The following is a 24,613-nucleotide window of genomic DNA, read 5'->3' as shown; positions in this document are numbered from 1 at the left end:
CTCCGCAGCCCGCGGCCCCGCAGCCCCGCGCCGCCCCCTTTCTCTCGGCCTCTCCCTCGGCCTCCGCCACCCCGGCCGAATTCTTGCATAAATTATGCCAGGCGCGCCTGACGTCAGGTGGCGGCGCGCGGGCGCGGCGCTGAGGGAGCCGGCGGCGGGCGCGCGCGGCCCCGCGGCCTCGGGCGCGCGCGGCGTGCCGGGCGCGCGCAGGCGCTGGCGTGCTGGGGCCGCGGCGGCGGCGGCGGCGGCGGCGGCGGCAGCGGTGGCGGCGGCGGCGGCGGCGGCGGCGGCGGCGCGGGGGTTGAGCCGTGGTAGTGCGGACGCGCTCGTGCTCGGGAACTATCGGATTAAACTTGAATCGAGTGAAATTACACAAAGGAGCGCCGCTGAAGAGGCGGCCCGGGGACCCGGAGACCCTGAAACTCGCCAGAGCCCCGTTCGCCCCTGGCCAACTCCGCGCCCGTGGATTAGCCCCCTGGCCGCGGCCGCCGAGCCAACTCCGGAGCCCGCTCTGCGTTTTGTTTTCCCCTCGGCACAGGGCAGCGGAGGAGCCCTACCGACCGACCCGGTGAGCGCGAGAGTTCGCCGGGCGCCTCCGGGAGGGGCGGCGGCGGCAGGAAATCGCTCCGGGCCGGGGCCGGGGCCGCGCGAGGAGTTGGGAGCGAGGAGTTGGGCGTGTGCGGGGCGAGGGGCGAGGGCGGGCGGGGGCCGGGGCCGGCGCTGGAGCGCAGCGCCGCCCGAGCCGTGTCGCCGGCGTCGCCGCCCGCGGGGCCCGAACCCGCGCCCCGAGCGCCGCCCGGCGCCCCAACTTTTGCCTGCGTCCGCGGGGCCGGCGGCGGCGGGGGCGCGCGGTCCGGCCGAGGGTCACTTCCTCGCATGTAAATGGCTTTTTGTTGTGCTGCCGGCGTGGGGGGGGGACGGGGGACAGGAGGGAGCGTGTCTGCGCGCGGGGGAGCGCGAGCGCGTTTCCTCCCGCCGGCGCCGAGCACGAGTTGCCGGCTCCATTCGAAAGAAAAAGGAAGGAGGAAAAGTTGGGCTCCAACTCAAGTGCGAGTGGGCGATGGGCGCGCGGGCGCGGGGCGGCTGAGCGGCGGCGGCGGCTCGGGGACGGCGGCGACCCCCGCCTCCCGCCCCCGCCCCCCGCTCCGGACCGACCACGCCGCGCTCGCCGGGAGCGGCGGCCGCACCGGCGCGAACAAAGTGCGTCCCTCCTGGCGCGGCGGCGCCGGCCCGCGCGGGGACGGCCACCGGGCGAGGTGGGTCGGCGGCGGGGAAAGTGCGCGGGGCGCCGCGTGGGGCGGGGGCGGCGCGAACACGCGGCGCTGGGGGCGTCGGGACCCCAGCCGGTGCCGGCCGCGGGCGCGGAGTTGCGAGCCCGGAGCTGGGGGCTCCCGGGGCTCCCCGGCGGCTCCCAAGTGCTCGAGGAGGAGAAGAAAGGGAGCGGGGCCGGGGCGAGCGCGGGGAGGCGCGGCGAGGAGGGGACCCCACCTTGCCGAGCTGGCCGGGCCGGCGGCGGCGACTGCATAATAGCGACTTTAACCCCCCTAGGGCAACTCGGCTTCCCCACCCCCCGACCCCGCCGGGGTCAGCGCCGTGGGGGGGGGGGTTCACCAGGTGGCCCCCGCGGTGGCCCGGGTGCGCTCTGCCCCCGCAGAGATCCGCGGTTCGGAGCGTGAACGGCCGAGGTGGCTGGAGGCCAAGCGGTCAGCGGGGAGAGGAAGGAGGGCGGCGGGGGACGCGTTGTTTGTTTGGTTCGCACCGGGGACTGGGCTCACCGGGGGTGCAGGGGCGCGGGCACCCGGTGGGCTGCGGTGCAGGGCAGCCGCGTCCGCGCGAGCGCCGCTCGGGGGTGGGGGGGTGGGGTGGGGAGGGCGGCGGATCCCGGGCGGGGGTGGGGGGGGGGGGTCGGGAGGCTCCGGGGAAGGAGCCGCCGGCCCCGAGCAGCCATCATTACCGAGCCGCCTTTCTCCGGATGGCTCTGCCTCGAGGAGCCCCGCGCCGTGGGAGCGCACCCCAAACTCCCGGCCGGCCGCCCGCTTTGTGAGCGCCCCCGTAGAGCGGGCGGCGCGGGGAGTGCTCCTGCTATGGGTCGGACGGTTTTCCCGGAGGTCACTTTTAGAGACTGTTCACGCCTCGATTTTAAACTAGTTTTTTTTCCCCCCTCTTCTGAACAGACAATGGACAAAAGAAAAGTAGCAACCCACATGGAGAGTTTCCTTTTGAATTGCTAGAATTAGATACACTATCCAGCTCTCCACTCGCTAAGTATACTTTTTAGTTTCCCATTGTATATTATCTAGCAATCGATTTAAATAACTTATCTTGAAATCGGCCCATCCTCTGGGCCTGATTTCTGGGGTACGTTAAATATTTTAATTTATTTTTAAAGGATTTGTGTGAAGGCCCAGATTTTTATTTTCTAAAAATATTAATTTAAGCCGTCTTCGCAGTGGGCAATACCTTTCAAAGAGGTGGAGTGTATTTCCCCCCCAATTCTCTCCCAATAAGGAGAGGGGGGAGTTCTCACTATCCGTAATAATCAGATAGGGGAAAAAAAAAATAGTTCTCTTTATTTCCTTACAGATCCATTCTAACGATGACAAACAAATCTTAGTGAGTACGACCTTAGCAGCATGGGAACCTGATTTATCCCAGTTATAATTCTATGTAGATTGTGTAATGTGTGAGTACTAGGTAATTCTTATTTCAGAAATAACTTGAGCAGTGATTTTATGAAGTTGAATCCGTCTCCCAGCCCCCAGAGTACATCTGTCGCGGAGTGTTTTTGTCTTGCTGTTGCACAACAGAAGCCCTCCAGTCTTTACCCTAAAATGGCAGCTTTCATTTGACTGGGGCCCATTCATTGACAATGATAATAAAGAGGCTGAAAGCTAGATGCTTGGGGCACGGAGCAGTACTCGTTTTGCCTTTCTAGGTAATAATAAGTAGGAGACATTTTATGTCTTTCAGATTTGCTCACGAAAAGTTTATTTTCCCTGGAAAATCTGTACTGTAGAAAAAAGTTACAAAGTAAACAGAATTTGGAAATGGATAGGGACTTGGCGATAGATTTTAGGAACTAAATTTTCTTATTTTGCCAAATAGTGGGAATATGGTATTCTCCCGTTTTTAGTGTCCTGATGACGGAATAGTGGATTCTTGTGAGGCTTGTAACAGGTGAATTTCCTCACGGTGACACTTAAGAATTATTTTCCAGCACTATGTATTTTATCATTTATATTCTCTTGATATATTCTATTTTTTTTTTTTCCTCCCTCTGTGCAAGCCAGTAAATTGAAGCCTGAGGAATTTTTTTTTTTCTGGGGTTTTCAAGATTCAAATGAATTTTTAGGTAAGAAAGGAATAATAGTATAGACTGGTATGTGAATTCCAGACTCTAGGTACGTTGGTTTAATCAACAGGAGTATTTCTAATTTAACTTAAAAAAATGGCTTCTTTTTCTTGACATGGAAGTCAGGGTAGAGAAATGATACAGGTTGTGCACACATGATGGTGATGGTTTAAAAACTCAAACATTATTTTCCTCTTTTGAGGACAAAATAATGATGTCTTTTCCCCAAGTTTAAATATAGAAGTCAAGTTCAAAATAGCAACCCAGTAACTTAGTGTTAGAATAGAACTTTTGTAGATTCACCTGTACTTGGTTTAGTTTTCAATCAGTTCAACTTATGGGACTATTTCCAAAACTTTTTTCATGCGAGTCTTTTATTGAGTTAAAACGAATAGCACAAGGGGTACCTTTATGATAATGTATCAAAGAGATATTACAACTTTTTTTGTCATACAAACACAGTCAATAATGTGATATTTATAGGAATAGTATGGTTTTTAAGCAGTGAGGTCAATTTGGCAAAAAGAGCACTTTCATCTATGAGAGAACACGGTCTGAGGGCTTCAGTGTAGGAGCTGTGTGTGACCCACGGAGTAATCTAAGTGTGAAGTGTAGAGTAGTTGTTTCAGACCTAGGCTTACAACATTTTCTTCCCTGTGCTTGAGAAAGTTTGCTTGCTATAAAGTCACCATCCATTATTTACTGTTGATTCAGTGATCATTGGTAGACCTTTCAGAGTGTAAACAACGCATGAGAGGCGATGCTTCCCCTCAGAGAGTTTCCCCTCCAGTAGGAGAGACTTCTTTAGGTAACCAAACACTCACGTTTAACTTTTAAGATTAACTTTGGAGGGAGCCATTCTCTTTCATCATTTATTGTCCATATTTGGCCTTTCGGATTTGATAGCAGATGCCGTGGCCATCTTATCTATAAATAAGGCATTGCAAGAATAAAAATGCTTAGTCAGGGCTGAGCAAAATATGTGACTACAAACAATGGCGCTTAAAACTTCAGCTTTGTAACAAAGTGATTCCCTTTCAGTATTCAGCCGCTTTCTGGATGTAAACAAACAAGCACTTAAATAGATCTAGGTCACGAAGCTCACCAAATTCGCTAGAAAAAGACGGAGAAGGGACATTTGGGGTGATGTGGAGACGTGTCAGGAACACGTGGGCCCTGGGTGACTCTTCATTGTCTTGTCCATTCGTACGGACACGTTTGTGTATCTTTCTGAAGAGCTATGTTTCCATGTCACTAGCAGTTCAGAATTTAGTAGTACTGTGTATCTTATCAGTACTTCCTATAAAGCCATATAGCTTTATTAGTTTGGGAGATAAAATTTTCCTTTTGTTTTTCTAGAAAACTTCGTTATTTTGTATTACTTCTAAAAGAAAACCTTTGATACTCAAGGATGATGGATGATGTTGGAGTATAAAAGAAGTTGGGAGTAACGATCGCTTAATTGTTCTATAAAAATATGAAGATGTGATGTTGTATTTCAGTTTGGGTATCATTCAGGTCGGGTTGCAATTACGGCAGAATTCCATAGCTGATCACGGAGGTAGTTAGGATCTGGGAAGGTAATTAAAAATGCTACTACTGCTCTTTAATATTTTACTTTCATCAATATATTAAAATTCTTAAATGAAACCACACCTGCGTGATAAAGATAACAAAGAGCAGTAGGAAATCGTCATGATTTTGTCAAATAGAAATTCATCTTACAATCCTTAGTGGAACTTTGGATATGTAGAGTGTGTGGACCTTGGAGAGCTGGTCCAGCTTTCTCATTTTACAGATTAAGAAACTGAAGCCCAGAGAGATTAATTAAATGAGCTGCATGCATCTGGCTGGTCACCCACTTACCGCAGAGCCGTGTTGGTCATTGTCGTCTTCTTGGTGCCTAGCTTGGTGCTGGCGTAGGGGAGGCACTGGGTTTGTCTTTGTTGGATGACTGAGCTGGCTCTGGAGGAGGCTAGCTCTCCCTCTTACGTTCTGAGCAAAAAGTACCTTTGGCTTAAGGATATAACGTAGGTCTTAAAGGCGTTCTTAAGCCAATAATAATTTATCTGCCTCTACCGTGTAGTAGTTTGGAGGTTTTTTTTTTTTTTTTTTTGCTTTGGAAAACTATGACTATCCATGTAGAAAAATGTAGAAATAATTATTCCAAGATTTGATTACTGTTTTCATCTTAGAAGCTTGTGTTCATTCCCGTAACTGGATTCCTGTACCTTTTAACTAACGTTAGGTGGCTGCAAGGATGATTGTCTTCTCAGAGAAGTATTTCTAGAGGGTTCTGTTAAAAAAATAATGTAGACCAGGAATGCAGAAGCATAACCTGGCCGTAAAAGGCTGAGTGCTCCGTGGGCTTGTGTGCTTGTGCCAGTGTGGAATCGGTGACACTTTCCTCGGTGGCCCTTTTAGCCACTGAATTGCTGTAGGTGTCAGGCAAATGCCTCTGGATGGCGGTCAGTTTTCCTTATTTGTCTGTTTTCTTGTTCATCAGTTCGAGTATTTCTTGGGTCCCTGCCACCTGCAAGGTGCTGTGTTGGGAATACAGTGCTGCCAGGAGAAGACATGGGGGACCCAGAGAAAACGGAACTAAAGCAACGGCACTGTCCCGGGTGCTGTGCAGTGGGTATCGGGAGGGATGAGAGAGACTTGGGGATTCATCTAGCTGTGTGGGGCGTCACTCCTTAGGAGGTGGCTTTAGCGCTGCCATCTGAATGATGGTAGAAGAGGGTGGCATTAGCTAACCTAGAGGCAGGGAGTGTGTTTGAGGTGCACAGAGAGAGATGAGACTAGAGAGGCAGGCAGAGGTCAGCTTGGCTGGGGCTTAAAGGATATGGAATTTGGGATTAAAAAAAAATTAAACAGCCACTGGTGAGTGTTAAGCAGTATTTAACATGAGCAGACTCAGGTTTTGTGGAAGAGAATTGGCGATGGGGCAGAGGAGGGAGAATAGGTCAGGGACAGCATCCAGCCTGCTGACGTTGTGGTCCGTGCGATGGGGAAATAATAATGGTTTGGACAAATCGGTGGCCGTGGGGATGGAGAAAAACGGACTGGTCTGAGAAACGCTTAGGATCTTCGATGCACAGGACTTGAGCATAGATTGGCTCTTAGGGAGAAGGTGTCAGGGAGTGTACATTTCTAGCACATACCCTGCTTGGCTAGCTGACTGGCTGCTGATGCTGTTTCCTGAGGCAGGGAGCACGTGTCGGGGACCAGACTTGAGGAGGGTGTTTATCAGTTCTGATAGCATATGACTGAGGTGGCAGATAGTGGACCGTGATGCCATTGCTGAGTCTTGCTTCCATTGCCAGTAGCATTCCAGAACTTTCCCCAAATAATCTGCCAGCTTTCTCAAAAGATGGTGTATGGTGAGCCCATCAAGGAGTGCTGGTGAGGGTCAATGAATGGGGGGGTGGGGTGGGGTGGGCAGAAACCTTTGTTATTTGCATTTTGTTATATGGCACTTGGTTTACTACTTGCCTAATACGTAGCACTTTGTATGAACTTGCTTACCATAGATGGAGAATAGAATCCTCTGGTAAGCAGGCTCTGCCGCATCTTGTTCTTCCGTATCTCCGCATTGTGCCGGTGGATGTCTGTTGCTAGTTGTGTCCTGACACAAGGTCCTTGGGTGCTCAGCTGATAGCTGGTGGGTCCCCCCTGTGCTCAGGCATGTTTTAGGGGCCAGTTGAAGTCATACACGGGTGTGGTAGAAATGAATACAGTGCTTAAATGATTGTGGACAAAATACCATCCGAGGTAGGTTCCTTACCTGGTTTTTAGTGGAGTGTGTGTAAACTTTGATATGCAAATTATCTTAAAAGCCACTTTGTTCGATCGTCATAAAAAGTGGATTATACAGCATGGTTGGTAGCAAATGAGAGATGCTAACTGCTAAATCCAGAGAAGCTTCTAATGAGATAAACTGTGACGATCCTGAACATTTATCTTGAAACAGCATTTTAGGGAAATGTTTGTGTTTTTGTATTTGCTGGTTTACGTAGGTGATGCTGTTGCCCATGTATTTTTGTTATAAATCAGACTTAAAGGTATCTTTTCTGGGACGCGTTGCCTTTGGGGAGGGGTCTGTTTCAAAGGTACTTTCATTTACATTGCCCCTCGTAGGCTTTTCTGATGGCCACTGTGATGTCATGTCTGCCAGAGTCCTTCCCGTCTCCTTCAGGGTAGGCAAGATTGTGTGGCTTTGCAGGCTAATTTAGGGACTTACATTGGTCATAGGGACATGCTTCATCTGAGAATTTTACCGCTAGCTGTTGTGAGCGATTATTTGGCGAAATGTAAAATTCAGGAGTAGGATGTTCCCATTTGGTGGAATAGTAGAAAAGCTTGGCGTGTTGACTCTCCCTTCTGATGGACTGTGGTCACCTACTCTTTGACTTATAACACTGTTTCTTCAACTTGATTGTTTTAAAATATATTTTCTTCTTTGGTCTCATCAACAGTGTATTCTTCTAGTTTAAGAAATCATTGGCTTCGCAGACACTCAGTGGAAAGCTGCATGCTGGTTCCTGTGATGTGGGTGTTAGTGGAAGAAGAAAGAGGATGTTCATTTGCCCTCCCCTCTCCCAGCCCCACTCTGCAGCGGCCAATGAGATAGCAGATTTGACTTTTCCACCAAGTATCTCATGTGTTGGGGGCGGGGGAGGGCAGGCAAAGAGCCACTGTCAGCACGGGGACATCGAGACCTGGATTGCCACATTGAGACTTTGTGTAGGGAAAGGCAGGGGATCAGACCCGTGTTACTTTTGACACGTCGCGTACTCTCCCTGGTATCCTTCACTTACGAGATTTTTACCCAGTAGCTGCAGTAGGTATGATCAAGGATACATGATACCTCAGTGATTAATTTTTTCCCCTAGTTCTGTGGCAAGTTGGGGGACTACTTTCATTTTTTTTTAAGAGTCCACTTTGTTCTCTTGATATTCTTCTGTAAGATACCCATAACAGAATCCATTCTGTTGGTGTTTAAAAGATAATTAGCGGGGCGCCTGGGTGGCGCAGTCGGTTGAGCGTCCGACTTCAGCCAGGTCACGATCTCGCGGTCCGTGAGTTCGAGCCCCGCGTCAGGCTCTGGGCTGATGGCTCAGAGCCTGGAGCCTGTTTCCGATTCTGTGTCTCCCTCTCTCTCTGCCCCTCCCCTGTTCATGCTCTGTCTCTCTCTGTCCCAAAAATAAATAAACGTTGGAAAAAAAAATTAAAAAAAAAATAAAAGATAATTAGCAAATGTCTATAATTTTAACACATCTAAAAACTATTATGTTTAATGTGATACTAAGGCAAATAGTGAGACGTCCCTTGTAGAATGATAAGCTTTAGTTTCCAAGGCAGTTCCTGCCTTTGCACTAAGTGAATAATAGAATCGATTTGGGCCTAGGTTACTATCAAAAATATGCCTTGATTGGTGATGTATTTTAAAGTGTACAGGTCTAGAAATTCCTTTATTTATGGATGGGACTAACATATTGAGACTGTTAGCCTACATCCTCAAGGTGAACTTTTTTTTGAAACCTCTCTATTGCAGTATTTTATATTCTTGTATACTTGACCTTGTTTGTGCTTGGGATTTTGCTTTGGCCAATTGCAGGTGTATTGATTTTGTCAGAACAATCATGCAGACTCATCTTGAGAAGTTATAAATCTTGATTAAATTAAAAAACTTTATTTTTTCTATTAGGTGTGTATCGGGGCAATCGGCCAAAGTGGTGTAGAAATCACAAAACAGCATTAAAAATACCAGTAATAGCATCACTACTAACCACCAGTTATTAATTGAGCATTTCCAATCAAGTAGGCATGATGCAGAGTGTTTTAATGGGTTGTTTCATTCACCTATCAGAACCTAGGAAATGAGTAGAATTATTATCTCCATTTTGTGGATGTGGGGACCTGGGTTGAGAGGTAAATCGTCCAGGGCCTCACGACTCTAGCAAGTGATGGAGGAGGGATTTGAATCCAGATCGGCCAGTATCCAGAATCTGCATGTGTAGCCATCTTGCTCTGTTGTGTCCCCGACCAGCTCTGAGACCATCAGTTCTGTCTTTTTTAGGCAAACTACCAGCAGCGCCCTGTACTCCTATGTCCTACTCTATTGCTATAGCCGGTCAGTCCAGGTTATTTCTGTCCTCGCTTCCTCTTTTTGTGCCTCCTGTATTTGTGGGGTCACATGTCTAATGACTAGGTCCCAAGCCTTTTGCTCTTTATGCCCTTCCTCTCCCATGGAGGCGAGAGCAATTGTTTTTATGGACGTTTTTATTCTGTGGTGGCTGAGAACTTGAGTTCTGACATCAGATAGATCAAGGAGTGAATCATAAAAATGGAAATAATAAGACTACCAGCTCCAGGGTTATGGTGGAAGATTAAGTGAGATACTTTCCCCAAAGCACTTGGTATAGTATGTGGCATATGTACTGAATAGTTTTTATTATTATTAGCTGACTCTTTATCATTGAGCTTATTAAACCATGCGTCTTGATTTAAAAAAAATTTTTTTTTAATGTTTTATTTACTTTTAAGACACAGAGAGACAGAGCATGGGTGGGGATGGGGCAGAGACAGAGGAGGACACAGAATCCGAAGCAGGTTCCAGGCTCCGAGCTGTCAGCACAGAGCCCCACATGGGGCTCGAACTCACCAACTGTGAGATCATGACCTGAGCGGAAGTCGGACGCTCAACTGACTGAGCCAGGCACCCCTTGATTTTTTTTTTATTTAAACAGCCGCCGGAACCCTAAATTATGACTAGAAAGGAATGAGTGAGGGCTGCATTAGCGACTGGCTGTGCCATTTTCACTTTTCCTCAGGAGTAGACGTAAAATTATATGTGCCCTTCTCCTGGTGTATAACTAGATGTTATTTAGCTAACTTCTTGCTGGTTACTCAGAGGCAGTTGAGATATTCCAGGTATAAAAATGAAAAATTTGAGGGAGTAGCTCTTCCTCTGGAGCTATGTTTAAGATACCCACCAACGACCTGAATGGTGGCTGTCTTGCTAGCCAACCGGTCATTCCTTCTTTTCCCCAAACGGGCACTTCTCCGAAAGTGCTGGATGGTGTTATCCTAGACAGGCAGTGGTGTGGGCCTATTTGATCACTTCCGGAACATTAGAACCTCACAATTCAGACTGGAAGGCTATAGCGTGTTCTCGCAATCTGCAGCTTTTGGTCTTCAAGTTGCCGAACATTGGATTCAGTCCTGTCCTCTCCAAACTATTTTTATTGCTTGAGGAAGAGACGAGATGGGATCTGAAGCGGAAGTAGATTTGGGGCCAGGGTCTGGGGTGTGCGTAGCACCTGGAAAGTGAGAACGTTCCCTTATTCTGGGAGGGGAAGGCTCTGGGGTAGTTCCCTTCGAATTCCACTGCGATTGAGACTGGCACGACAGTGGAAGAGATGGAGCGTAGACAGCTTTCGTTTTATTTTATTCCGTTGTATTTTCACTTAAAAGCGACTTTAAGGGCAAAATAAAACGGTTGGGCAAAATGCAGACAGCTGATAAATATGGATACATGGGAGTTCCCTGTACCATTCTTGCATCTTTACTGCAAGTTAAAGCAATTGTGTCAAACCAAAAGTTTCTTAAATAACGGTGACTGACCCTAAGGGCTTGATCTCAGTAGCTAACACTTACGGAGCATGGACTCATTTTGCTCAACTCCTTATTTACGTGAGCTGGTTTCCCTGAATCCTGCAGTAGGAGGAATCAAAATGCTGAGGTAGGAGCAATAATTGCCATTTTATAGGCGAGGAAATGGAGTCTTAGAGATCGTTTAGTAAATTTGCCCCCAATCACAGCTAGACTTCAGACTCCAATCAGGGCAGGCTCATTTAATAGCCTGGCATTAACCTCTCTGCGAAAGTTGCTTTGGTCCCATCGAGATGATGTAGGCCTTAGAAGGGTAGGAAGAGCTTATCAAGATCTTACAGACCTGTATTTTGGAGGGTTGCCTCCTGGAGAGAAATTGAGAGGCAGAAAGGTGTCTATTAACGAATTACAGCTCTGAAGCTTCTTTTCCTCAGATGTTGTATCTTCTTAATTGCGAATGGTTTCAACCTGAAAGATGCGTGCTCATTGTGAGACTTAACTGGTGTTCCGCTCCTGTGTTCCTTTGTCAGTCCAAGAAGAGCCGGCATCCGAGTGTTCGGTTTGCTACAGAATTGACTTCCTCAACGTCTCTTGCCAGCGTTTATCCAAGTTGTAATACATTTACCATCCTTTTCTCCTTACATAGGACTTGAGTTGCCCAGGAAAGAACCTGGGATGCTACTGAGGCTCCCAGTCACTTGCTCTTTGTAGTTATGTTAACTTGGGTGAATGTGCTTCCTCCTTGTGAAGTGTTTCACAAGTGGCATGCTCTCCCATCTCCTGCAGCCATACGTTGCATGGCTTAAATAGGTATAAAATTCAAATGTATAAATCAGTAGACTTGTAGGTTATGGAGTGGATGTGTGTTCTTTTTCTACTAGGGCGTTAAAAAAATAAATAAAGTCCCAAATCCTAATACCGCTTTTCCCTGTAGAAATATTCTACGGTGATGTTTCCAGATTTTCTTGGTATTTATAGGGTACCCCCCACCCCCCACCCAAACCGTTGACTAGCTTGAATACAGTGAGCTTCTAGTTAAAACTTAAGCTCTGCTATTTGTGTGTGTGTGTGTGTGTGTGTGCAATTCAAGTTTTAATTTTTGTCTTGATTGTGTTAAGCTTCAGAGCTAGGTTTATCACTGGAATTAGCATTTTAAGTTTTCCATTTTCCCCTCTCATTAAAAAGCAAAAATAAACATCTGGGCTGGTGTTTTCAGGAACTCTGTGGCTGGTATGGGCTGCTGAGAGTCATTCCCCTTGGCTGCTGGGGTCCGGCAGGATAAGGAAGGCGCTGTCTTCTGTGCTTTCAAATACATGTGAGAGAACACAGTGCCATAACGCAGTAGGGTCCTTTCCCCACACGGCTGAGCTCACCGGTGGTGACGCTGCTGTAACTGAGTTGCTGGCTGGCAAGCAGTGCCACTGTGCTGCAGCTGGAAAGTGTGTCGTAGCATCGTTTGACTGTCTCGGTGTGGTGAGCGGAAGACAGTGAGCTGTCCAAGGGGCTGCCCGGAAACCCAGGCTTTGGTGAGCAGAATGGTCGATGTTGAGGAACGACTGTCATTCTCTGCCACTCAGGCTTTTTCGAACTTTGGGAAATGGCTCATATCATTGGTACTTTTCTTTATGGGTCACTGCCACGGTAATAATGACAATAATAATAATAATAATAATAATAATAATAATAATAATAATATAATAACAGTAATAATAACAACAACATCATCTTCCTTTGGCAAAGCTGGAAAATGACTCTTTATTACCTTTACCTTCTCTAAAAATGGCTGCTTGGGCCAGCTGTTGGATCTAGTAAGAGATTTGACTTTTTCACCTATGGACACCAGGCTAGAGGTAAGGAAATGGGGCTTTTGATTCAAAGCACTATGGCATTAATACGTATCCCTGTGAAATTTACTTGTGTGTTTCTTACTCTTCCAGTATTCTACTTTGTAAAAGGAACCCCACCTTTCCCTTTTGTCACGTTTTGAGACAGTTGCATAGAAAATGCGCATCCATCGTTTTGGGGGAAGAAAAGCAGCTTTTAAAGAATGTTTTTATCTCCTCCTTTCCACCTTCTACCTCAACGGGATTCAGAAGGTTGCTTTGCAGAAATAATGCATCCATTGGTCTTTAAGAAGAGTGCAGTGGTGAGCTGGGCTGAGGTAGCGTTTTCATCCGTTTTTTCCAAGGGACCATAAACTGAGTCCATTTAGGTGATTTTCAGGATTTTATGTAGTTATTTTAAAAGTTGAGGTGATGGGGTACTTGGATGGCTCAGTTGGTTGAGCATCAACTCTTGATTTCTGCTCAGGTCATGACCCCAGTGTCGCGGGATCAAGCCCCATGTCTTAAGCTCAGCGCGGAGCCTGCTGAAGATTCTCTGTCTGTCCCTCTGCTCCTCTTCCCCGCTCATGCGTGCTCTCTCTCTCCCCAAAATAAAGAAAAGGGAACAAAAAGTTGACATAGAAAGATTAGAATAACTAATATTAAAATGGATATTTACCATTCTCATTCTTTAGAATTAACACAGTCCCCTGGAGCACTTGCTAAAAATGCAGATTCCTCTACTCCCACCCTACTGAATTAGAATCTCTGCGGGCCATCCATCTAAAAGCTGACTAAATTTTTATCTAGGTGTTTCTCACGTGTTCTAAAAAGCCACACATTTGGGTAAATGTGTTAGTTACATGGTGGGCATACCTGGGAAATGTAAAATAGCTTAGGAGAAAAGAAACCCAATACATATATTTGCGATATTTTTTTTCAATATCGCGAGTGATATTATTCTCTCACATGCAAAGGAGTCAGATGTAGCTGCGAGTTGGCAGACCAATTAATAGAAGGGGTGACGACGGACAAACAGGTTAAGAGTTTAAAAATCGATGGGGCGCCTGGGTGGCTCAGTCGGTTAGGCGTCCGACTTCGGCTCAGGTCATGATCTCACCGTCGGTGAGTTCGAGCCCCGCGTCGGGCTCTGTGCTGACAGCTCGGAGCCCGGAGCCTGCTTCAGATTCCGTGTCTTCCTCTCTCTCTGCCCCTCCCCTGCTCTGTCTCTGTCTCAAAAATAAATAAACGTTTAAAAAAGAATTTAAAAAAGAGTTTAAAAATCGAGTCCACTTTAAAGGTGGTGCTAAAAGGGATGGACCACAGCTTGTTTCGTATTTGTTCCATTTTATTTTCCTTCCTGGCCCAGAATCATTAAAACCTTGGGGTCCACGCGGGTCTAGTTTATGTGGCGGATGGGCGAAAAAACGAACAGGTGAACGTGCAGTGGCACTCTTCTGGGACAGCGCATTTCAAGCCCGTGTCGTTTCCAAGGGCCCGTAATAACTTTAAAATGGGAGTCATCTCAACACAGTAGTGTGGCGAGTGGGTTGGCTCCGTCTTTGAAGACTGCCTGGCAGAATTGTCCGTAAGAGACAGGGTGCTCATGTGGACGGGTGAAGCGGAGCATCCACACGGAGGCTCTTTCTCACCTCTCCTCCCTTCCTTTCTGCCTGAGCCCTCGCTAGCCACCCTGGCCTCTTAACGCTCGTCCCTCTGAACCTTGGCACTGGCACGGGGGCACTGCTGGGTTCTGGACCTCGCCTCTGATGCCCTCACAGTTCCTCCTTCCTCTTCTTCCTACTCCCTGTGGACAACCTGCGCTCAGGGTCTTGATCTCGGCTTGATCTTGGGCCCACGGTGTCAGCTCTTGCTTCCGTGTGATTAACTCCTAAATCTGTATTTTTGTTTCCAGCACCTCTCCCGTACTTCTATCCTTAATGTCCCCAACCTGTCTAAAACCCAAGTCTTCCTTCCTGCCATAACAAAAGCCTGAAAGTCCGAAGCTAGCTCTTTCTCTTGAATTTCGGCCCCACATCTCAAGCCTGCACTGATGTCGTCAGTTCCTGGCTCCCAGGATCCTGGCCGCTGTTGGCCTGTGGCAGGCTCCTTCTCTTTGGAGGGTGCCCTCTCCTTGTGTGCTGGCATCCTCGCTCCTTCCACTACATTGCACTCTCCCTGACACCCGCTTGGCTATTAGAACGCAGTCCCGGGCCTGCTGGGCCTTTGCCGTCATTGTTCCTTGCACCGGAGGAGAGCCGAGGAGTAACCAGTGTCTGGGGGACAGTCCCCCCCGCCCCCCCGCCACTTCCTGCCCTTTTGCATCTTTCTTCGGTGCCTAGGCGGCTGCTGCCTGCCTCCTGCCACCCTGACTGGGAGTTTAGGAGCCTGCTGTGGGGCAGGGCTGCCTGCAAAGCCCGGGCCCTGCTTCCGCCTCTGTTCCTTGTGGGACGGCCAGAGAGGCCTCTGCACGAGCGTGATGTGGAGGCTCTGTCTCCGGCAGCGTGACGTTCTCCTGTGCCCGAGGCCTTGCTGGCCTTCTCAGTGACAGGCAGCACGCCCTGCTTGGCTGTCTCAAAGTTCGTTCAGAACGTGCGTGGGGAAGGGGAGGCGAGAGGTGTTTGGCCTCCTCAAACCCCATCGTCCGACGCACTTTCCCACCGTGGTGGTGTTTCCAGCAGGCATTTGAGGTGCACCGCGGGTCCCTCCAGGGCTTTTGTCGGTTAGCACGGTGATGTCCGTGTTCTAATGTGGGGTTGGAAGGGAAGCTATGACACTAGGGACTGAAAGGCTTTGGGGAGGGAATTCCTTGCTGAAATGGGTGTGACCTTAGTCACTGCCAGAGTGGGTGATGGTAGACCGGGGAGGGGCCGTTTGGTGACACAGGAATCGGGGCGGACGCCTGACTCATGGGCTCACTGAAGTACATCAGGCTTTTAGGAATGGGGTTACAGAAAACCAGGCCTATCCAAATCCGTGTTAGAGCAAGCCTTTATGTAAAGGGGTGTAACCACGTCAATTCCAGGAAAGACTTGTTATTTTATTTTTAATCCAGAAAGGTTTTCCTTTTTTAATGTTTATTTTTGAGAGAGAGAGAGACAGCAAAGGAGGGGCAGAGAGAGAGGGAGACAGAGGATCTGAAGCAGGCTCTGTGCTGAGAGCAGTGAGCCTGATGCGGGGCTTGAACCTGCAGACTGTGAGGTCATGATCTGAGCTGAAGTGCTCAGCCGACTGAGCCACCCAGGAGCCCCTAGGAAGGACTTTAACGAATGCAAAGTCATGGCCGGTTAACGACAGAGAAAAATTCAATAATGTGTTCAGATTTCCATCTCTAAAGAGTAAATGGCAATTTCTCTGTGAGGTTTATATTAAGATCTTTTTAGTTTTTGGAAATCTGGGTATGCCTGGTGAAAGCTGCAATTTCATGAACTCCCTTCAAAGATAATAGAATCATGAGTATGCAGGTCTTTAGAATATTCCCGCTCACTTTTCGGTATGACTTTAATGTTTGTACATTAAACAGTTCTAACTGTGCTACGTTGTGTGAGAGATACTAACATTGGTCTCCGTGGCTAGGAAGTGCAGGTCAACCCACGTGTGACAGTGTGGAACAGGACAGCAAAGTGTGTAATTGAGTGCTAAAAAGGTGTGACACAGTCAGTGGAGTAGCGACCGACCGGGAGCAGCCAGTGCCGGGCTTGGTAACGGAGATCAGGAGACCTGACTCGCACTGACCTTCGGGAGAGGGAAGCAGCTGAGAAGGAACGTGAACAAAATCGTGGAGATAGCGCCAGCCAGGGGTCCCGCGGGAAACAGACGGCTGTCACACGGCATCCTGCAGGGGCCGGCGCAGAGGGTTTTGGTCCCCCGTGTCCTCCCTGGGAGAATAGGAGCTGGGGGAGAGGGATCAGCCACTGCCACACACCTTCCCCCTCCTCCTGTCAGCCCCTGGTCAGCTGAGCGTGGCCCGAGAGTGGCCGGCCGGCTCAGGGAGGGGCGCGGTTGGCTGGGAAGAAAGGGCTAGACGAGGAGGGTGGGGGCTGTGGTGAACTTGGAAGTTCCCAGTGTCGGTTAGAGGCTGAGTTCCATCACGTGATGGAATGAAGTTGAAAGGTTAGTTTGGCAACATGTGACGGATTGCAGTTGAGGAGGGACTAGAGGCAAAGAGTCAGCGTGGTTGGAGTGGGCCAGCCAGCGTGGCCGGAACCCCGGCTGTGGGAGGTTGAAGAGGAGCGGTGGAGACTGAGGGCGTGGGGCGGGCCGGGTGGGGGCTGGCTGTGGAGCTGAGAAATTAGCTTTGATATTCTGAACTTGGACTAGATCCGGAAAGAGAAAAGATCTGAGGAGGGGAAGATGTGTGAGAAGACAAAATGGTCACATTAGAAAGGTTCCAGGGGCGCCTGGGTGGCTCGGTCGGTTGAGCATCCGACTTTGGCTCAGCTCATGATCTCACGGCTCTTGGGTGCGAGCCCCGCGTCGGGCTCTGTGCTGACAGCTCAGAGCCTGGAGCTGCTTCAGGTTCTGTGTCTCTCTCTCTGCCCCTCCCCTGCTCACACTCCGTGTGTGTCTCTCTCTCTCTCAAAAATAAACAAACATTAAAATAAACATAAAATAAACATGATAATAAAATAAACATAAACATAAAATAAACCAAAAAAAAGTTTCCAAAGTCAAGCTACTTAAGGGATGAAGTTGTACAACTTGCAAGTCAAGAAATGGCACAATATTAAAGCGGCCGACTTCGGCTCCGCTCATGGTCTCACGGTTCGTGAGTTCGAGCCCCATGTCGGGCTCTGTGCTGACAGCTCAGAGCCTGGAGCCTGCTTTGGATTCTGTGTCTCCTGCTGTCTCTGCCCTTCTCCCGCTAACACTCTGTGTCTCTTTCTCTCAAAAATAAATAAATATTGGGGCGCCTGGGTGGCGCAGTCGGTTGGGCGTCCGACTTCAGCCAGGTCACGATCTCGCGGTCCGTGAGTTCGAGCCCCGCGTCTGGCTCTGGGCTGATGGCTCGGAGCCTGGAGCCTGTTTCCGATTCTGTGTCTCCCTCTCTCTCTGCCCCTCCCCCGTTCATGCTCTGTCTCTCTCTGTCCCAAAAATAAATAAACGTTGAAAAAAAAAATTAAAAAAAAAAATAAAAAAAAAAAAATAAATAAATATTAAAATCAAAACAAATTTAAAAAAAAATTTTTTTTAACGTTTATTTATTTTTGGGACAGAGACAGAGCATGAACGGGGGAGGGGCAGAGAGAGAGGGAGACACAGAATCTGAAGCAGGCTCCAGGCTCTGAGCTGTCAGCACAGAGCCGACGCGGGGCTCGAACTCACGGACCGCGAGATCATGACCTGAGCTGAAGTCGGACGCTTAACCGACTGAGCCATCCAGGCGCCCCTCAAAACAAAATTTTTAAAGTAAGCTTTATGCCCAGTGTGGGACTTGAACTCATGACCCGAAGGTCAAGAGCTCTACCAACTGAGCCAGCCAGGCACCCTTCAACTTTCTTTTAAATGTATGTGTTTCAGCATTAGGGAGAACAGTCTCATGTTTTAGAATTCATCTACTTTGTGTACATATGGATCTGTTAAAAAGACGCATCAGCATATTCTGTGAGAGAATACAGCAGAGAAACAGTCGCAGCCCAGTGGAAAATCAGTAAAGGATATCAGTGGGTAATGCATAGAAAGAAAATGTGACTGCCAATGGACATGAAAATTGTCAAATTGTGGAGTAATAAGAGAAATGCAAATTAAAACGAGGTACTTTTTCCTTCCTTGTCAAATTAGTAAAAAAAAAAAAAATCATTCGTTCATTTCGAGTACAAGTTGGGGAAGAGCAGAGGGAGAGGGAGTGAGAATCTTAAGCAGGCTCCACATGCAGTGTGGAGCCTGATGCGGGGCTCGATCTCATGACCGTGATGAGATCATGACCCGAGCAGAAATCAAGAGTAGGATGCTCAAGACTGAGCTACTCAGGCGCCCCTGAAATATGTTCTTGAGGCTGCCAGAATATTAGCGAAACTTGCATGCTCAGCGCTGGCTGAAATTCAATAAGCACAAACATTTTGGAATGGAACTGGGCATTGTATGTATCAAGGCCTTTATAAACGGCCCTTGAAGTTGTATCCGCTGTGTATCCTAAGGAGGAATCTGCAACCCAATCAGCTGTTATGAGTAAGAAGGCACAGCATTTCTTTTCTCAGTGAAAAATTACAGACCGTCAAATTGTGTTATATTCATGTTAGAATATTATGCAAGCATTACAAATCATGTTTTTTAAAAATATAAAGCTTGTAAGAGTAGAATCCAAAATAATATTAACTGTGGTTCCAGTTGTATACAAATTAAATTATAAGCACAGGATAAGATTGGAGAAAATACATCAATTTAAAAAATGAGTGGTTTTAGGGATTGGCAGTTACACTTAGTGAAAAGCTCCAATTCCGTAGTTAAATAGATCTGGTTTGAATCTCTATCCAACCACGTATTGGCTGTGCAACTTTTGGACAAGCAACTTATTAGCTCTGTGACCATAAGCAAGTTTTCTTTTGACTTATCTAAGACTCAGTTTCTTGAGCTGTAACAAGGGGATGCTATCCTACTTACCGCTTAGACTTATTTAGATTAACGTAACAGTGCATTTGCGTCTAGAATACTTCGCACAGTGCTCGTTGTGGTGTTAGCGCTCGGGAAGTTATTACTTACTAAGTAACTGTTAGTAACTCCGTTATTTGGATTCAGGTGTTTTTTAATTCTTATATTTTTAAAATTTTGAACTGAAAGATTAAAAAAAGATGTTTATTTATTTGGAGAGAGGAGAGAGAGAGCATGTGCTAGAGCAAGTGGGGGTAGGGGCAGAGAGAGAGGAGAGAGAATCCCAAGCAGTCCCCCCACCATCAGCGCAGAACCCGACACAGGGCTCGATCTTTTGGACCGTGAGATCATGACCTGAGCTGAAGGCAAGGGTCTGATGCCTAACCAACTGACCTACCACATGCCCCGAACTGAAAGACATTTTTACAATCAGGAAAAACCACCACCGAGAAACTCTCTGGTACCTTATGTGGAAAGAAGGACTCTGAAAACTTTTCAGTGTTTTGTGGTAGAGCCAGGGAAATTTTCTGGAAAAAAAAAAAATCACCTTTGCTAGTTATATTTTTGAAACAAATACTCCCAACTTTTCCCTCTCAGGGTTTTTCTGTTTTGTAGATCACTTAGCAGTAATTGGCTTATTTTTTCTCTCCCAAAGAAATTTTGTTCTGCAGTAGGGTTGCATTTAAAGAACCCTTCCCCCCCCCCCGTCCTTTTTAAAGTTTTCTAAAGTCAAAGAAAACAAGAATCATCTTTAAAAAAATTTGCAGAGATGAGATCTGAATTTGGTTAATATTAACTGCACATTTAGCACTCAAATTTCAGACATATTTAGTGCTAGCTTCTGTACGTCTCACCTAATTGTTTAAATATGTGAGCATGATTTTGATATTGGGAGGTGGAGGAGAAAGCCCTTGAGGTTTTCGAGCTTGAGTTAAAAGGCTTATTGTGTCTTGGAGCGAGTTGATGTAAGCTGGTAGGAAGACTTTAGCATCTGGAACTCTTTCACCTTGGAATTGTGTCTTTCTCCTAGAAGAAACACATTTGGGCTACAGGCAGTCGAGAGAAACTTTCAGGCTATATTTTCTTCACAGGAGGGTAACAGCTTTGCACTTAGCATAAAATAGCTTCAAAGCTTATGTCTCCTTGAAGTTACGTTACCCTGCCTTTATCTCCCATATTCCTTATTATATCTTCTATGACAAACAGAGGACGATAAGAAAAGGAAGAACGTGGATGGGGCGCCTGGGTGGCGCAGTCGGTTAAGCGTCCGACTTCAGCCAGGTCACGATCTCGCTGTCTGTGAGTTCGAGCCCCGCATCGGGCTCTGGGCTGATGGCTCAGAGCCTGGAGCCTGTTTCCGATTCTGTGTCTCCCTCTCTCTCTGCCCCTCCCCCGTTCATGCTCTGTCTCTCTCTGTCCCAAAAATAAATAAACGTTGAAAAAAAAAAATTTTTTTTAAAGAAAAGGAAGAACGTGGACAAGTAGTTAACATTGCCCCCTAAGTGAATTATGACTAATGAGCTGATGGTAATATAAAACTTGAAAACCATAGAATCCAGAATATATGCAGTTATATTCTATTATTGTCTTTCCTCAGATCTGAGATGGTTGTGAGACCTACTTTTGATGTATTGAGACGTGAGAAAAAGTGTGTCTTAGAATGAATGAAATACAGTCCTGAGGAAAAAAATAATCACATTTTCAGTTTGCAGGTACTTGTATTTTTTCTGTTTTGTTTACTGAATAAAAAGGAAAATCAACTGAATGCATCTGAAATGAGAACCTGAGCCTCTAATCTTTAGCAAAAAGACCTCGCAGTTCTATGTCGCTTGAGTCCTGCCTGGTCCCACCTCTAACCTGCCTTGCTCTGTATGCTGTGAACAGCACATAGACTGCAGCGTAGATGGACTCATGAATCAGGTGTTTCAACATGACCCTGCTTGGCTACTGGACCTAATGTAAGCAGACAGTGGGCAACTTTTTGTAGAGTTAATCTGCCAGACTGCTGTCAACACATTGGGTACCATAAAACAGTGTCACCAAGACTATTCCACAAGACCAATGCCAAACTCTATTAAAACTCACAGTAAAACAAGAAATGTACTGTTAACCACTAAAAGCATGACCTGACAAACAATCAGGTATTTGAGTATAGATTCTGAGCTTAGTACTAGGCTAGTGCCCACATTTTACATATGCAGAAGTAGTAAAATGAATGGTTCTTGTTTATAAGAATTTTGAAATCTAATTTCTTAGCGATAAAATGCAAGGAAGGGTTCCCCTCTCCCCCTTCAATGTTTTTGTATGTAGGGTAATCGGAGAGGATTTTTCATCGGATAGTGTGAGGCTGGTATACGAAGAATTCAGATTAGGTAGACTTCTCCAAATCCAAATGTGGACCTGTTCTGATGAAATCAGACCTACCTCCTCCACTAGCCAGAAGAAAGAAAAACTTCGGACAAAATGATAGCAATTTAATATTTTGTTTTATTTAAATGTGTATTCATTTTGAGAGAGAGAGAGAGAGAGAGAGAGAGAGTGTGCGTGTTTGCAAGTGGGAGGCAGGGCAGAGAGAGAGAGGGAGAGAGAGAATCCCAAGCAGGCTCCACACTGTCAGCTCAGTGCAGAGCCCAGCGTGGGGCTCAATCCCATGAGCCATGAGATCATGACCTGAGCCCAAATCAAGAGTTGGACGCTCAACCGACTGAGCCACCCGGGTGCCCTGAAATGTTAACAATTTAAAGACTAAACCTAACTGTCCAGACATTGGAGCGGTAGCGTGGCGTAAAGGTTAAAGCCGACAGCTCTGGAATCAGACGACCTGGCTTTCAAACCCAGTTCCAACACTTACCTACCTTTTGGAACTTGAGCAAGTTAATTAGCCTGTGTGCTTCAGCTTCCTCCCTTGGAAAATGGGGTTCATCACAGTACCTTCCTCCATGCCTGGCACATACCAGTCATTCATTAAAACGAGCAATTACTAATATTGTTATGACTTGCTGTGCTTCTTTATAAAGAGAACGTGAAAGTGAAGGACGGAAAGATTGGGCAGCCCCGGTATCTACTTGCATGACTGGAGGTTTCAAATAAAGATGGCAGGTGATGCCATTCTTGGCCTCACAGTGAGCATTAACGCAAGTGGAGAACAGTTAGTTATTAAAATCTTTAAAAGAAAAGGCCGAAAGTGTGACTGTGGCAATCACCTGTAGAATATTTTGCTAGTAATACCTTGGTCAGGGTTTTCTGGATTCTTCCCTGCGTCATGAGTAGTTTTAAAAATTTTTTAATGTTTATTTTTGAGTGAGAGACAGAGTGCAAGCAGGGGAAGGGGCAGAGAGAGGGAGACACAGAATCCGAGGCGGGTCCCAGGCTCTCAGCTGTCAGCACAGAGCCCGACGCGGCCCATGAGACGACGCATGAACCATGAGATCGTGACCTGAGCCGAAGTCAGACGCTTAACCAGCAGAGCCACTCAGGTGCTCCAGGAGTGGTTTTAAGCTGGCATTGTGGATTTAGGTTGTAGCCACGGGTAGGAACTGTGTACAATGTGACAGGGGCTTCTCTGTTTTATCCTGTAGATTGCTGTGTCTTAAGTGACATAATCAAGTATTCGAACGTCACCAAAAAATTATGTGACCATCGAGAAGGACCGAGATGATTCCAAAATTGTCAAATACTGGGGGTGCCTGGGTGGGTGGCCTAATTGGTTAAGCATCCGACTCCTGGTTTCGGGTCCGGTCACGGTCTCACGGTCGGTCGTGGGATTGAGCTCCGCTCAGCGCAGAGCCTGCTTGGGATTCCCTCCCTTTCTCTCTGCCTTTCCCCTGCTCATGCTAACTCTCTCTCTCAAAATAAATAAACATTTAAAAAAATGCCAAACACTGGCATTTTGACTGCTGCTTCTGGTCATCTCGAGCCAGCCAGGGCTATGCGATGAGTTCTATTTGATTACATTTTCGTGATGAGTTCTCTTTCATTATGTTTTAATCTTTTTTTTAAGCATTAGTTAACCTGTTCTGCATAGCCAGCCCCATGTTTCTTCCTCATTGCTGTGGAATGTGTCCCAACTCCTCGGTTTCCTTCCCGAGAGCCTTCTCTGCCAGCATGGGGAGGGCGTAGAAAACTAGAATAAGAAATAGGGCAGGACTTGAAGGAGCTTACAGTTGAATTAACTTTCATCAATTCAACCTCATGCTTCACCGACTTCCAGCATCAGCCGTCACATTCCACCCTCTCAGCTGCATCATGGGTTAGGTCAAGTGGTTTTTTTTTCCCCCTCTTCTTGTTTGTTGTTGTTGTTTTGTAGCTAGAGATTGTTTCTATGGAAATATTTTAGATTCTAAACAGATTTCAAAAGATCATCAGGGATCAAACTAACTACTGAATTGATACTTGGTGATTGCTTGCCTTAGGCTCTTTCCAGCCATAACTGGCAGCTTTTCACCTTCACAGACTAGGTCTAGGACATTTTTAAAGCTTATTCCTATCTTAGAGTAAGCATAGCAACCAGTGGCTGTTCTGTAGCGGGTGCACACTGTCTAACAGGTCTTTTTATTGGTTGCTGCGCTGAGACCGGTATTGACCTGATGAATGCCAGGTGAGGTTCCATTATATCTATCTATCTATCTATCTATCTATCTATCTATCTATCTATCTAGATATATATCTCAGCCCAAACTACACGAAGGCAGCACTAAACCCGAAGGAATCGGGACCACAGAATTAGGAGTTGACTGTGTTTGGACTCATGCGGTGAGATGGTGGCACCTCAAGTGACTGAACAGTCATAGGAACCTAAAAATACTGCCAGCCTCAGTGCTGGCTGGGTAGCCATTTACACCAATCAAAGGTCTCTAAATACGCAGAGTGTTTCCAAATGCTACGTCTGCTGTCGCTAGCCATCGGAGGCAGTATAACCTAACAGTTAAGAGCCTGGGTTCTGGAGTCGGAACCTGGTTCTAATTTAGACGCCTCCCTGTACCACGTGGCCTTGGGAAAGCTACTTAAATCCTCTAGGCTCGGTCTCCGAGGAGAGACCAGTGCCTGGCGCACGCCCTCTGAGCGGAACCACGGGCGTGGTAATGAGGGGCAGTGGGGTTGCAGGCTCCGGCAAGTCTGTCATTGCCTCGGGAGGTGACGCTTTCCAGAAACGGTGGGCTGGTGGCACAGATGCGAACAGTACGTTCGCTTGAATTTCGAGCTGAGGGAGGTTGGTGAATAACGTGTGTCTGGG

General features: G+C 47.2%; 1 protein-coding gene across 4 annotated transcripts in view; it reads left to right on the top strand.

Moving 5' to 3' along the window:
• The first annotated feature begins 236 nt into the window (after window positions 1-236).
• The window catches only part of CHD7 (chromodomain helicase DNA binding protein 7), a 196,072-nt gene continuing 171,695 nt past the window's right edge, over window positions 237-24,613 (top strand). For 3 of the 4 annotated variants that reach the window (XM_045455148.1, XM_045455149.1, XM_045455146.1), the window contains exon 1: window positions 237-568. The gene's annotated coding sequence lies outside the window, so the exon portion shown is untranslated. Of the gene's footprint in view, window positions 569-1,140; window positions 1,257-24,613 lie in introns of those variants that run through there. The other variant, XM_045455147.1, reaches the window with a different exon arrangement.

The sequence above is a fragment of the Leopardus geoffroyi genome, chromosome C3 (assembly GCF_018350155.1).
Source record: "Leopardus geoffroyi isolate Oge1 chromosome C3, O.geoffroyi_Oge1_pat1.0, whole genome shotgun sequence".
Lineage (NCBI taxonomy): Eukaryota > Metazoa > Chordata > Mammalia > Carnivora > Felidae > Leopardus > Leopardus geoffroyi.
The sequence above is the reverse complement of the archived record's forward strand: the minus strand, read 5'-3'. Positions and strand labels throughout refer to the sequence as shown.